Source organism: Coturnix japonica, chromosome 13 (assembly GCF_001577835.2).
Source record: "Coturnix japonica isolate 7356 chromosome 13, Coturnix japonica 2.1, whole genome shotgun sequence".
Lineage (NCBI taxonomy): Eukaryota > Metazoa > Chordata > Aves > Galliformes > Phasianidae > Coturnix > Coturnix japonica.
Window position 1 is genome coordinate 10,069,256 of NC_029528.1, and position 12,849 is coordinate 10,082,104.

The following is a 12,849-nucleotide window of genomic DNA, read 5'->3' on the forward strand; positions in this document are numbered from 1 at the left end:
GCTGAAACTATTGAACAAAAATAACGAATGGGATCAGAAATAAAACGTTTAATGGCAGAACTTATTTTTTTACCAGCTATTTCAGTTTTCTGTGATACACTCATTACACTCATCTGAGTGGCTTTTTGTCTTTTGATATATTCCTGCATCTTCCATGAATCAATCAAACTTCATTTCAGAAGACTCAAAGCCATCTTATGCATCTTTGATCTTTTGTGTGTTAGCTGAAAGGACTTTCATAGGAGAAATGGATCTTGCTAATATATGTGTTTCACTTAAAAAGAAAGTAGCTTTCTACAATAAATGTGTTTTGCCCGTTTATTGAAGATTATGTTTTCACTCCTGTATATATGAAGTCAGGCAGGCACATTACCTTCAAATAACAAATTGGCCTGCATTTGTTACTTACTGCTATACTTGCAAATGTTTTATTTTGACACACTGAAAATACATTACTTTTACTATTACATGTAAACTGCATTTTAAGGAGAAAAGCACAGTTACTGCTTTTCTTATTGTGTTATGCAGAAGAAAAGAAAAACAAGTTTACATAGTAGAATGATGGCTAGCCTCACAGAATTAATAATCCTAAATGGCACAGTCTTTTATCAGCTGGTAACCAATAACAACGCTGCTTACTTAGGGCTATTGTCCAGGTCATACCAAAGTCTGCTTCTTTTCTTCATTCTTGATTGCCACCTATGGGAGCACTGTTGGCTTGCTGGATTAGTGTTAAATATAGCAGGTACATGTTCTATCAAGAAAAGCCTTAAAAATATTTTAGAAAATGAAAGAACCCAGTGATATAATTTTTTTACATGCAAACCTCACATTTTGACTGGCCATCTTTTCTACAGCTTCGTAAATGGGAAATATCTGTAATCAGAGGATGGCTTTTTTTGCTGAGTTGTTCATCTCTCTGTGCCAGTCCGTAAGCAGGTGCAGAGTTTCATTTGTGGATGATAATTTCAGTATGGCTTCTAAATGCTGCATGGGTGGAATACAGGAAAAATAGAATCTGTACAAATAAAATATCATTGCTCCTCAGTGCTCCTGTTTTTATAGATGTCAAGGAAATGGAATTACTCTATGTGAAAATAGATGCTAATAAATGCTAATAAGCATATAGAATTGCTAGTAACCTTTCAATGCAACATTAACATCATACCATGTGTATGGTATCTATATCTCAGAGTACTTTCCAAAAGTCAGTTAAAGTTTGCAGTGTAGCAATTAATGAATATTGAAAGTTCACTCCTGTGCTGTCTCTCTATTCCATCATCCCTGCTCAATTTTTAACTCAGTTTATCCTTTTATCCTCAAAGAGACATGCATACATATTTCCTGACTCCCTAGACTTGGATGAATATGTGCAAAGCGTTATTAATGTTCTTAGATAAGGAGCAACGTTAGCATTTCGTGTCATAATATTTATTTTTATTGAGCATTATGCCAGCTGTCCCATGTTTAACAGAGGTTTAAGCAAGGATAACTTGCTGTGTCATCTGTACGCATGCTGTCAACCTAGTAGATTTGAAACAGAATTTATTCTAGAGTGGATATCTCCAAATGGTCTGTTCCATTTGCATTCATCCAAAGGTCACAATGCAAAGTGCTTTTTGTTTTAACAGTTTGTGAACCTTCCTGCATTTCAGAGGATTTTGCTAAGCATGCTACTTCAATCTAGTTGAGCATTTCAGCTGGTCGACCCATGGGGCTGCTGAGAAAGGCCAGCCAAAAACGAGACATATTTACAAGATCTGTGCCAGTGCTGCTGAGAAGGTGTCCTGCAAAGGCATTTGGTTTTCTGAGATGCAGCCTTCTGTTATATAAATGTAGCTGTTCTGGTACAGAACATCTAGACAGTAGAGCTTGCCACCTGCATAAGTCAGTGCCCTGAAGGATCTTCTGAAAGTGTCTCTCACCTCTGACTCATCTGGAGTAGCCTCTATTCCTATGACCTGCCTATGTATGTCTAGGCCAGGTCAAGGTGTGTGAAACTCAGTAGCTGCTGAAGGAAAATAGAAGTCCTGGGTTTCTCAGTCTGTGGGAAACAGACATTGGGGCAGACAGCAAAATCAGGTGCACCTTGAATGAAATCAACAGAGGTTCAGCATACAGAACTAGGAGAAGTAGAAATGCTGCTATGAGAACTTGGAGCTGTGAGGCAATGACAGCTCTCTGAGCTCACACAGAAAGACTGGCAGAAACAGAGCTTACTTAAGAAGTGGTGCCAGAAAAAAATGACCGTGTCATTTCAACACTGTTCTTGTAACATAAAATGTCTCTTACTCTCTTTCCTAAAACTTCAAGCTAAAAAGCTTGAAATGAAATTAGTTCAAGTTTATAACCCTCCTGAGGTTGAACATTTCCAGACGTTGTTTCATTTGTGTGTTTTACCCATTCTGTGCTGTAATGACTACTGTTTTCTTTCCTATTATTTCAGTCAAATCATAGCTACAGCAAGCTGGTTTAACACAGCAGTGATTTACATTGGATGAGGAGATGGCTGGTGCAACTCACAGCTTGTGTGCTGCTGTTTCTACAGACTTCTGCTTCTGATTCATATTTCTCCTCCACTCCTTATTCAGAATAATGAGTATGATAGGCTGATACTTAGCTGACTTTTCACCAGACTTAGGGCAGATAGTTTGACAGAGGTACGGATGTTCTGGTTTATATCTAATGGGAATTTAATGAACATTTTACTAAAATAAACGTAGTTAATGTTTTGTGGTTGCACGGAGCAGTGACTGTCTACAGATTTGTGGTCAGGATAGCTTACAGTTCATTGCAAATTTCCTCTCCCCAGAATAGGATCTTCTTTCTCAGCACTGTGACGTGAGGCCAGAAGGACAGAAATGCAGTTAGAGATTGTTTTACAGCTAAGAATACAGTGCAGAATTTTAGGCAATTGTGAGGAGTAACACTTGGTATCCACTGTTGATCAGTTAAGGATGATAAATGAAATTTCAGTGTGCTGAAATCCTCAGCTGATGCCAAGATAGTACCTGTGAAAAATGATGAAGATTCCAAGATTTTGGGACTCTTAGAAAATGACACAAGTGTCGGTATTACAGGAAGACAGAGTATTTGTGATGTAGGACTGTAGTCTGGGAGAGTGGGTATATTTTTCTTTCTCTACCCAGAAGTGCCCTAAGTATACTCAGACCCTGTCTAGTGTCCAAGTCAGGGTGGATCTATGACCCAAGCAATAGCTGTGCTGCTGGCTGCCCTTTCTCTTGGGGACTCAAGATTATGTACTGTGGGAAGGCTGTTGAGGGGAGTGATCCCTGGAAATGCCTTGGTATCCTACAAGTTCTCAGTTCATGACTATTCCCTGGGATAACAGATAATGGAAATGATGATTGAGGCTAATGTAATACTGACTGCTGGCAGCAAAGAGGTCTGTGGGTTTCATTGAGCCCTTTTATGTGGGGTAAGCCAAGTTAGCTGCTAGAAGTTTGCTAGTTTGCAGATAACCTATCGAGAAATCCAACTAGTCTTCTGTCTGACTAATTGTTACTCTGCTAGAACCTTTTATTTAGCATCTGCCTTTCCCCTTTGTGCTTGCTACGAATCTCAAAAGTTACGACTAGAACAGTAAGCATGTCTTTGAAATCGTAGGGTATAGCAGTGCCAAGGTTTATAGAAGAATCTGAGTGGAAATATAATTCTTAACTCAATTATTGCTCGTAGCTAAGAGTTAGTGGATGTTTCTTCTTTATGCAGCAGAGCTGTCTCCCTTCTGGCTGACTTTATTTGAATGAATGAAATCCTTGGAGATTAAAATACTATAAAAATGCACTATAAAATTCAATGGCTATGTGGGAGAAAGGATACAACCAGAGATGGATTAATAGTACAAGTAAATAGCTCCAGGCAACACATGTCAGTCATTTCCTTTGGGATCTGCTCGACCTTTGTTGAATAGGAAGAGAAGCTGCCTTTGGCCTGTAAACCCACAGATATCTCATGACCTTTGTGAAAGTTCATTCCTAAATGCTATTTCTTGGATCCAGTGGCATCAGGGGACCTACAGAAGATGTGCTGATTTTATGTTTTTACTGGTTGCTGCCTCCAAACCATCACCTCTTGGCACAGAGGGCTCACTGCTTATGACAGGGCACATCATGTTACTTTTCTCATCATTCTCTGTTGAATAGTAGAATCATTTAAATTATCTAGTCTTAGTATTTTCTCTACCCAAACTTAAATAAGATATCAGAGCACTAGATGCCAAAAATGATTCAGGAAGTCAACCTGAAGAGTCAAGTGGGTTTTTTCACCCACCATATCCTTAGGTGTTTCCCTACCAGTCTATCTTCTGCTACAATTGACTTAAGATAGAAGTTCATGTTTGTTCTTCCAACAGCTGAAAATAGCTGGTGTATCTTTACTTTGTTCTAATGATCAGTGCAGACTTCTATTGGAACACGTCTCTAAAATGAGATATAGTCATTGAATGGCTTCAACTTGCATTTGTGGAAATATATTTATTTTTGTATCCCCTGACCTGTGGAAAAATATTTTTTTTTAATATCAGGATGAAGTCATGGGTCTGGATGGGGGAAAACAAGACAGAATTAGTTTGGTTTTCAAACTTATGAAGATACATGACTTGGTATTCTGAGTCAGCTATATAATGACTGTGCTAGATTTCCAAAATAAGCTATTTACAGAAACACATAATCTAGTAGAAAAGATTTATTGGCAGAGTACCACGTGAACATTTACTTCCTTTTGTCTTCTTTATAGAAACTAATTTGTCTTTCTCCTCCAAAGAATGAGACCGTTATAGCCAACAGGAACAATACTGGTTAATAGGGTCACACTACATCATTTTTACATCAGCTTTGAAGTAACACATCTCAGCTGAGTCTTGGTAAAAGCAGGGATACTTCTACAGCTGTAGATACCACTGAGTTTCCCTGTAGATCATTTCCATAATCTAATTGAGTTACATATCATTTTTTGAAAGAGGAGGAATAAAGATAATCAGTAACATAGCTAATATGTTCTCTCTTCTCCCAGGAAAGAAGGGATGCTAATGAAATATTTGTAATAGTGCTTGAAATCATTTGATTGCTGTAGCTAAACTGTTTTCAGTATCAGACTATAGGTAATCTGTCTTTAACGTTGATGAAATGGTAATGTCATCTACCACTGAAATACGTGCTTTGCTGACTTAGAACAAAAACAGCAGAGATGCAGGGTATGCTATTCACAGTAGAAGATTTTCTGAAGTATGCTGTTATTAAAATCATTTGTTCTTCATAACCCCACATTTAGCAGAGTACACAATAAAGCCGTGAGAATTCACTCATAGTAAAGCAGCGTGAAAGTGATCTAATTTTCTTCTAAAATGATGACAGCTTCCAAAGGACTTGGATTAGCATCCAGAAACTGAGAAACCTTCCCACCATGTTTTGTTCCTTTAGTTGATATTGCACAGAAAGATAAAAAATAGCTCCCTAAAGTGTTTGAATGCCTTTTTGTTGGTTGAAGGGTAATACCAATAACTGTGAAGAGGGGACATACTTTCAGACATTATCTTAAGCTTATGTCACACTCATTTTCTGGTAAAGAACTGTGGACGTAGGTGTATAAAGTATAGAAACCTTTCCAGGATAACCAGTAGAGATTTCTGGTTTCAAGAGGAGCAATTTCTTTCTGCTTTCTACATTAAATGTCACATCTGGCATAATGGCAGCCTTTCCTTCTTCATATTCTTTCTGATATTAAAGCATTGCTAGGAAGGGTCAGTTTGGGGAATATCTTTATTAATTAATACTTTTTAAAAAATTAATTAATTAAATTAATTAAACTTAATTAAATGAAAGTAAGAATGTTTAAAAGACAGATAGAGCTACTAAAGAAATCCCATTAAAACAGCACTGGGTCTCTCTTGGGAGGACACAAACCCAACTTAAGCAAGTTACTTCTGAATACAGTTAACCTGAGCACATTTTTCCAGTCTTTCAGCCCTTAATCTTAGCCCTTAATCTGCTGGCTAAGTATAACAGCAGAAATAACGGGTGTATGTCACAAAATCATTCCAAATATAATAATGCTACAATAAGAGTTGGACCCTCTTGTGACCACTGTCACACGCAAGTTGGTTTTGATGATTCCTCCAAGGCACCAGATCTCTCCTTTGCTTCCACCTTGCTGCAGGTGAAGGGATGCTGGAGGACAATACTGCTTTATCTGGGAGCAAGCCTTAGGTGACAAGGACCGGCACAAATACTTTTGTGAGAGGCTGATGAAAAGATAGGAGTGAAAAAGCTAAAGCTCAAGTGAGGCGATAAGTTGAAGATAAGGAACAGAGAAGAATGTGAGTGCAGAATAGATAAATCTGTTCTGCAGACTTTTCTGTAGCTGGGAGCTGCTGTCAGATTTCCTCACAGCAGAACTGCCTGCCCTGCCCTCATGTTCATGTGGAAAGGCTCTCAGTCCACTGCTGCAGCTTGAGCTGGTGTGTGTTACAGGACGATTAATGTACTGAACCAGGAGGAGATTGGCAAAGATAGTCTATTGCTGTGAATGTTTACTGGGGCTGTGGGGGAATAAAACCTTGCTCCAGTAAATCTGACAAATTGAAGATAAGGAAGAATATTAGCCATTACCACTTGGATTTGAAAAACAGAGTAGTTCACTGAGGAATTGCTTTGCTTTCAGTATTAATTCTGCCACTGTTGCTAGTTCTGCAGCCAATGGTAAAGCCAAGGAGTTCTGTGAAACCTATTTGTGCAATACAAGGAAGACTTTAGGTTGGGTGTTCAAACACTGGAACAGGTTTCCCAGAGAAATGGTTGATGTCTCGTGCCTGTTTATGTTCAGGAGGCTTTTGGACAAAGCCATCAATATTGTCTGTTAATTTTTTATTAGTCCTAAAATGGTCAGACAGTTGGGCTTTATGATCTTTGTAGGCCTCTTCCAACTGAATTATTCCATTCTGTGTTTCACACACTAAAACCAGCAGAATAAATATCGTAGAAACACTTTCTTGGGTACAGAATTTTATTCAAATGTTGCTATTGAAGAGGAAGTCTTACACTAAAAATTACCTTAGCTTTTGAATGGCTATAAGTAAGAAAACTTGCCAACATTCTTGTTTCTGGAGGAACTATATGTATTGTTCAATTTTCAGAGCACTTTTATATTCCTGCGACTGTGATTTAATTACTATCTCCTTTTCTAATTCATTTAAATAACTTTAATTATAATTTCCTTCAATGGTCAATGCTTTGGACACTTCATATAATTATAAGGAATTGCTGGGTAATTTTGTATTAATGACTATTCACTGATTATAGGGATCTCAGTATCTTCTATTATTAAAATGTTCCAACCAGAATGAAATTCAAAGACAGTTTAAAAACAGAATGCAAGACCATCATTTTGTAGATGATCGAATAAATGAGATGATCATACTGTTTTTCAGTTTCATATCTGTCTCTGAAGATGGACAGATCAGCACTCTGTTTTGCTCAGTGAAATGGAAAACATGAAAATAGTAAAACGGATATTAATTAGAAATGGGCTGATGGACAAGAATGAGACTTGAATTTATACATATCAAATTAAAGGGAAATTGATATTTTTTATTCACCCAGATTTAAATGAAGAGGGGGAGGATAAAAGAGGAAGTAAATTCAAGTTTGAGTATGGAAGTGGTAGTTGGCAGGAGCTTGGGTCAGCCCTCTTTTGTTTCTGAATGGAAATAATAATTCATCTTTCTTCAGTTGCACAACTGTTCTGCAGCACTGTGCTGTGCAAATCTGCATAGAAAAGCACAGATATATGCACTGAAGTGTATACTCAAGATAATTCTTCAAGGCACCTCAATTGCTGCTTTTCCTTTTGGTGCTAAGAAGTGGTCTAAAATTACATTTCAAAAGAACTTTGAAGTGGCAAAGTGTGTCTTCATTAACTTCCCTGGAAGTTTTGGGGGGTTTGCTTTTGGTTAAATGCATGAGGAGTCAAGAATGATATATTGTTTAGATTTGCTTTAGTAAATCACTGCCCTCAGTTACGTATCTTGGGTGTTGCATATTGTGTGGGTGAAGTTTTGTTTGATTAAAATCCATAAATAAGTAAAATGAATCTAAATTCATTGTTGAACTGGAAAAAGGAGAATCTACAACACTGGGAAAAATGGTAAAAAATGTGAGGTTCTCAGAGATTTCTTCTCAGTCTTTGGACTGAGGATTGTTGAAAATAGTGCTCTTTGTATTTATAGAATGAAGGGTTTGCTGTGCAAAGCTGAAGTTTTCATTTTGGAAACCCTTCTTCATCCACTTCTCTCCCAAAGCTCCCAAATCTCTTATTATTGATGGTTCCTTGAAGGAACAACCATCCTAATTTGCCTCAGTTGTGAATACAGAAATATCTCCTCTATGCAACAAACATGACTTTACCTGCTTAATGCATTTTACAAGATTAAATGCCTGCACTGTAGGAAAATGCTTATAAATCTGAGGTTATTTTCCTGTCAAAAATATCAAAGATATTCAGATAACAGTAAATGTGTGTTGTGTTTGTGTTAGAATTTCATCAGTGGTTGTTACTCAAATGGTCAGAAGCTCAGCTAACTTTGTAACAGATCATACAGACAACTTGTTGGCATCACGATCATCTTATGGCGAAGTTTATGGCTCCCACATGTCAATCAGTAACTACTTTTCCCAAGTTATAGTGGAATATCAACAAAAAATACATGTCAGAAGCAAAGTTTGGCATGCACTGTGAAAGGGTGTGAGAACAAAGTTATGTTTTCATGAGAACAAGTGTTCTGTTATGAAATAAAGATAAATAATGAGAACAAACATTGCATTAAAAAATGAGGATTTAATGAGCTGGGATTGTGCTCAGTTCCAAGGAAAGCATTTTTTTCTTTCAGTTTTTTTTCTGCTATTTATTGCTTGTGACTACTTGAGAGCATTACTCAAATTTATATCTGTTTGAGAACATTTACCAAATTTACATTTATTAGATCAAATGTATTGTCTCCTTCACTTAATGTAGATTTCAGGCTTGCATGGAAATTTACAGCTAATTTCCAGCCAGAGTGGTTCTTCTTTATAAGGTATTATGATTATAATTACAGACATGCATTTATAAAGTCATGATTCACATTCTTTCTGATGAGCAAAGAGGTTAACATTCTATTAATGGAAACTCATATCAACTTTTCCCATTCGTGTTTCGAGTGTATTCCAGTTTGCCCAGAAGAGCTTTCAGGGAGGAGACCACCATTCCTGGCTGGATTCTCCTTTCTGGAGGAGGGGTTATATTGTGAGGAATGCTCATTTGCTTTGGTAACAGAGGATGCTGAGAAGGCAGAGTCTCTGAATGCATTCTTTGCTTCTGTCTTTATCCTAAGACTATCCCTCAGGAATCCCAGACTCTGGAGGTAAGAGAGTCTGGATGAAGGAAGACTTTCCTTTGGTTGAGGTGGATCTGGTCAGAGAGCATGTATCCAAAACTGACCCACACATATTCATGGGCCTCTATGGTATGCACTCACATGTGCTGAGAGAACTGTCAGAGGTGATGGCTGAACTGCTCTCTATCATCTTTGAAAGGTCCTGTCAAACAGGAGAGGTGCCCAAAGACTGGAGGATAGCCAAAGTGATTCCAGTCATGGAATCATGGAAGATGCAGGAAACTACAGATTGGTCAGCCTCACCTCTGCCCCCGGAAAGGTGATGGAACAACTTTTTCTGGATTCCATCTCCAAGGAATTGGAAGAGAAGAAGGTTATCAGGAGTAGTCAACATGGATTCACCAAGGGAAAATCATGCATGACCAACCAGACAGCCTTCTGTGATGTCGTCATAGGCTGGGTAGATGGGGGAAGAGCAGTGGATGCTGTGTACCCTGACTTCAGCAAGGCATTTGACACCATCTCCCACAGCATCCTTGTTATGAAAATGTGGGATGGATGAGTAGATGGTGAGGTGGATTGAGAACTGTCTGACTGGTAGAGCTCAGGGTGAGGTCATCTGTGGCTCAGAGTTCTGTACCAACATGCAGAACGACTTTTTCACAGTCATGTAAAGAACACTGGAAAAGGTTGTCAAGAGATGTTGTGGAGTCTCCTTCTATGGAGACATTAAAGACCTGGCTGGGTGCCTACCTGTGTGACCTACTATAGATACCTGTTTTAGCAGGGGGGCTGGACTTGATGATCTCTTGGGGTTCCTTCTAATCCCTGCAGTTCTGTGATTCTGTAATTTCGTAGTGCTTCTAGGTCCAAGCTAACCTAAGAGAGTGCCCTACTGCAATGAACTGCTGAACCTTCTTGCAGTTTCTCTTTTTTTATTATCAGTAAGCATTTAAAACAAAAAATAAGGAAAACCAGGCTCCAGTCCTGGCCTCTGAAGTGAGAAGGAGATCAGCTTCAAAGATCAGCTCAAGATTCTTCTTCACCTAGAGAGATATTTGAGATGTAGGTGGTCTCTTGTCCCTTGTTCGTTTTACTTTTTCAGAGGAGAACTCTTGCAGCTGCTCTCAGACAGCAGCCTGTTCTCTTTCTTTGAAAAACATCTTGTGTTTCATAGTCACAGTTTTAGTGAGCAGGTGGACAGTTGAATCATTGAGTTCAGCCTCGTGCTGGCTGCAGAAATTCATCCGGTTTCAGATCACCAGTCCTAAACAACCACAAACCATATTGTGCTTTAGAGAAAGCATCTGCGTGACCGGTTTATTTATGCAAGCAGTTTATGGAGCTATTCATGTTTATCATCATCTCCTACACTCAACCTGGCTCATACTGCTATAGAGAGGCACAAATTTGGCATAAATCATCCTGTACCACTGAAAAGCCACAACTTTGAGCATGAAGCTTTTTTTTTTTCCTAAGCTTCTGGGAGTGTGGCTGTTACATGAAAAAATTATCCATTAGGTGTTCCAACTTTGGTCCATCAACTGGAACAGCAGAAGTGAGCTGCAAGGCCGACAAGCAGAGCTCGGCTCTCCCCTGCTGAGGCACCAATGCTCAGAAGCCACAGGCAGGCTGGCGAACACCATGCTATTAGTGCCCAGCTCTCACTGCAGGAGGATGGTGGTTGTTCACAAGTTGACGCAGCAGAAAGCATGTGCACAAAGCCTGTAAATTTAACTCTAGAAGAAAAAATTGAGACTGCTAAGGAGCAAAATCTGCTTCAGCCAAACTAAAATCTTTGCACTAATAAACAGTCTGTCTCTCTCTAGCACAAGGAGAGTGTGCATCACGTAAATGCATACTGCTAGTCACCGAATGACCGTCTCTGCCTTGGAGCAAGCTGATAATTTTCTTTTTCTGATAAATATTTCTTCCAAAGTAAGGCTTTTACTCATTATTCTTGAATTTACAGTATCTTGGAGGGACGGAATGTACTGCAGTGACTAACAAGCAAATAGTTTCATAAATAACCCTCTTGACATGTGTAAGATGCAAACATTTTTTGAGGTTTAGGCACAACTTGGGGCAGAAGGGAATTTTTTTGCTTGTTTTGGTTTTGAGGCAACTGTATCTTTTATTTTACCTCTTGCCAGTGGGGAGAAATGTTTCTTTGCTCTTCCCTTTTTCCAAGGAGGCATACCACAATGACTCATCTGGCTATAGATGAGAGTTTCCAAAAGTATACATTATCGAGTTTCAGCTAGGCATATATAATTTGATTGATAATGTAATGTGGAAGGAGCTGAAAGGACAGGATGGCAATGTGACAAGGAAAAAATGGACTAGAAGGGCCTTAAGGTGTCTCAAATATGGCGCTCACGTGGTGCAAAAGGTAGATAACAAATAGTCTTTGAGTTGTTGGCATTATGGAAGTCTTTATGCTTAGTGAGGCTGCTGGCAGCAGGCAGGGTGGAGACTGGAAGTTCCCCAGTTACCTTGGGCAGCCAAAAGTGCAGGCCCTCCCCATGGAGTGCCTTGCATGGGGCAGAGGGATGGCTGCCATATGGAAGGGAAGCCTGGGTTAATGGGGAGGAGGGGAGTATTATGCAGCTTAAGCTTCAGTGTGATGCTGGTGATGAACCTGATTGAAAATGAATGTGGGTTTTTGGTTTTTGTTTTGTTTTTTGGACAATACTCATTTCCATCAGAAAATTCTGTTCTTAGGGCAGTTTTTTAATGACAATACATATCACATTTTTCACACAGAATAGACAGTTTTGGATGAGAATGTTTTATTTTGTGAATATCCCAGAGTATCTCTTCCCTTGAGAAAAAATTAGAACTTGTTTGTGCTAAACCTTGAACTGACTTTCAAGAGTTACCTCCCCCCTTTTTCATTTAACAGTCAGGAGAGAAATAGAGCCTGTTCTAATTATTAGTCATTATACAGAAGTGCCTATCAATGAACTCTATCTTTTCCTCCTGCCAGTGACTATTTATTCCATGTATAATGAATGCGATTCAAAGAAATAGTAGTGATATGTCTGGCAATGCCAGGAAAAATCACATCTATCTCGTAGCCTTCAAAGAAAGATCTGCACATTCACTGCAAATCTGATGCCTACCAGGTACATAAATTGTAATAAGTAAATCGGGGGAGCTGACTTTAAATGGTGTCTCTACACCCATGGTTTTTTTGTACATAGGAATATATGATCTTCCCAGCCAGATCCCCCTTTCCCCACAGCCACCCCACAGCTGACTGAGGATGTTGTTCTGTCAGTGTTATTGCACACTTTGTACTTCACAACCCCTTGTAACCATCTCCAGTGGCACTTTTTACCTTTTTTCCTTTGTGTGGGTATTTTGTTTGTTAGGGGAGTTTATTTGTTGGGCTTGTTTGTTTGTTGGTATGTGCTGTTCTCGCTCCTCATCTTGTTTAATTTATTCTTTACTAC